Source organism: Lipotes vexillifer, unplaced genomic scaffold (genome assembly GCF_000442215.2).
Source record: "Lipotes vexillifer unplaced genomic scaffold, Lipotes_vexillifer_v1.1 scaffold373, whole genome shotgun sequence".
NCBI classification, from domain to species: domain Eukaryota; kingdom Metazoa; phylum Chordata; class Mammalia; order Artiodactyla; family Lipotidae; genus Lipotes; species Lipotes vexillifer.
The window spans coordinates 65,845-69,272 of NW_006783733.1; positions in this window are offsets into that span (position 1 = coordinate 65,845).

Below are 3,428 nucleotides of genomic sequence, written 5' to 3' on the forward strand. Positions count from 1 at the left end.
TTTGTTATGTTATTACCTCATGAATCTGTAGCACACAAATTGACTGGTTACTTTAAGTAAGCTCATTAAATAGATTAGGATCAATGCAAAAGCAAATACCAGCACCTCTGAACAGCTGGATGTTGTCTGAACTGCAGTTTCTCAATAATTTCCCAGTGCTGCAATAAAACACAGCATAAAATAGTTCCTGGAAGAACCTTGACATGTGCTTCATAGAGATCCAGGGTTACAGAACTAGTGCTGATTTTTATCTACATCTTCTAAATCTGAAGGTGGGACACCCAATGCCTTTATGGCTGGGTAAAAAGAGAAACAGTGAGGTGCTGGTTGCAAAGGAGGAGAGACTTGCTGCTGAACGTAAATTTACTCACGGTGGGAAGTTGCCATTAAAGCTACACTGCTTATGAGGAATTGGGCATGTGTTCTGAGGGAGCACTCATATGGGAGAGGAATGTCAACTTTGTAAGAAAATTTGCTAAGAAAAAGGCTTTTTACTTCCATACTGCCTATCAACTCAAGACTGCAATGTAGACTCTTCTCTGATTGTCCAGACTGCCAGCCTACTTTGAAGATTTTGGACTTTTCAGCCCTATGATAGCATATATATTCAAGTAAAGGAGCAGAGAAGAAGCAAGAAAAACTATAATCCTGAAGCCTGTGGAACAGAAACCACAATCACAGAAAATTAGATAAAATGAAATGGCAGAGGAATATGTCTCAGATGAAGGAACAAAACCCCAGAAAAAAAAGTAAGTGAAGTGGAGATAGACAACCTTCCAGAAAATGAATTCAGAATAATGATTGTGAATATGATCCAGGATCTTGGACAAAGAATGGAGGCAAGGATTGAGAAGATACAGGAAATGATTAACAAACACCTAGAAGAACTAAAGAATAAACAAAGAGAGATGACCAACACAATAACTGCAAAGAAAAATACACTAGAAGAATCAATAGCAGAATAACTGAGGCAGAAAAATGGATAAGTGACCCGGAAGACAAAATGTTGGAAATCTCTGCCGTAGAACAGAAAAAGAAAAAAAAAAAAGGAATGAAAATGAATGAAGACATTCTAAGAGACCTCTGGGACAACATTAAATTTACCAAAATTCACATTATAGGGGTCCGAGAAGGAAAAGAAAGAGAGAAAGGACCCGAGAAAATATTTGAAAAAATAATTGCTGAAAACTTCCCTAACATGGGAAAGGAAACAGTCACCCAAGTCCAGGAAGCACAGAGACTCTCAGGCAGGATAAACCCAAGGAGGAACACGCTAAGACACATAGTAATCAACCTAACAAAAATTAAATACAAAGAAAAAACATTAAAAGCAACAAGGGAAAAACAGCAAATAACATACAAGGGAGCTCCCATAAGGTTATCAGCAGGTTTTTCACAGACACTCTGCAGGCCAGAAGGAAGTGGCAAGATATATTTCAAAGGATGAAAGGGAAGAACCTGCAACTAATAATACTCTACCCAGGAAGGTTTTCATTCAGATTTGACAGAGAAATCAAAAAACTTCACAGACAAGGGAAAGCTAAGAGGATTGAGCACCACGAGATTAGCTTTGCAACAAATACTAAAGGAACGTCACTAGGCGGGAAAGAGACCAGCAAATTAAAACAACCTTGTACATATATAGATGTCTCTATCAAAACCTCAAGGGAATAGTAAACCCAAAAACTACAATAGATACACACACACACAAAGAAATAAACAATGCAAACACAACAATAAAGATGTTAATCAAACCACAGGAGAAGAGAACAAGAGAAGAAGGGAAGAAAAAGGACCTATAAAAACAAACCCAAAACAATTAAAAAATGGCAATAGGAACTTACATAAAGATAATTACCTTAAGGGTTTCCCTGGTGGCACAGTGGTTGAGAGTCCGCCTGCCGATGCAAGGGACATGTGTTTGTGCCCTGGTCTGGGAAGATCCCACATGCCGTGGAGCAGCTAGACCCCTGAGCCATGGCTGCTGAGCCTGTGCATCCAGAGCCTGTGCTCCACAATGGGAGAGGCCACAACAGTGAGAGGCACATGTACCACAAAAAAAAAAAAAGATAATTACCTTAAATGTAAATGGGTAAAATGCTCCACCCAAAAGACATAGACTGGTTGAATGGAAGCAAAAACAAGACATGTATATACATGTTATATACAAGAGACCCACTTGAGACCTAGGAACATACAGACTGAAAGTGAGAGGATGGAGAAAGATATTCCATGCAAATGAAGATCAAAAGAAAGCTAGAGTAGAAATACTCATATCAGACAAAATAAACTTTAAAATAAAGGTTGCTATAAGTGACAAAGAAGGACACTACATAATGATCAAGTGATCAATCCAAGAAGAAGATACAACAATTGTACCCAACATTATATATATATATATATATATATATATATATAGAGAGAGAGAGAGAGAGAGAGAGAGAGAGTGAGCATTTCAATATATAAGGCAAATGGTAACAACCATAAAAGGAGAAATTAACAGTAACACAATAATAGGAGAGGACTTTAACACCACACTTTCATCAATGGACAGATCATCCAGACAGAAAATCAATAAGGAGAAACAGGCCTTAAATGACACATTTGATCAGATGAATATAAATGATATTTATAGAGCATTCCATTCAAAAGAATATACATTCTCCCTATGTGTACATGGAACGTTCTCCAGGACTGACCACATGTTGGGCCACAAGCGAGCCTCAGTAAATTTAAGAAAATTGAAATCATATCAAGCACCTTATCTGACCGCAAAGTTATGAGATTAGAAATAAACTACAAGAAAAGAAACTGTAAAAAACACAAACACGTGGAGACTAAACAATATGCTACTGAACAACCAATGGATCACTGAAAAAATCAAAAGGAGAATCAAAAAAATACCTAGAGGGCTTCCCTGGTGGCGCAGTGCTTGGGAGTCCGCCTGCCGATGCAGGAGACGCGGGTTCGTGCCCCGTTTCAGGAGGATCCCACGTGCCGCGGAGCGGCTGGGCCTGTGAGCCATGGCCGCTGGGCCTGCGCGTCCGGAGCCTGTGCTCCGCAAATGGGAGAGGCCACAACAGTGAGAGGCCCGCGTAACGCAAGAAAAAAAAAAAAATACCTAGAGACAAATGAAAATGAAAGCATAATGATGCAAAACCTATGGGATGCAGCAAAAGCAGTTCTAAGAGGGAAGTTTACAGCAATAGAATCTTACCTCAAGAAACAAAAAAATCTCAAATAAACAACTTCAACTTATACCTAAAGCAACTAGAGAAAGAAGAAAACACAAAACCTGAAGTTAGTAGAAGGAAATAAATCATAAATATCAGAGCAGAAATAAATGAAATAAAGATGAAGTAAACAAATACCATAGATCAATGAAACTAAAGCTGGTTCTTTGAAAAGATAAGCAAAACTGAAAACCC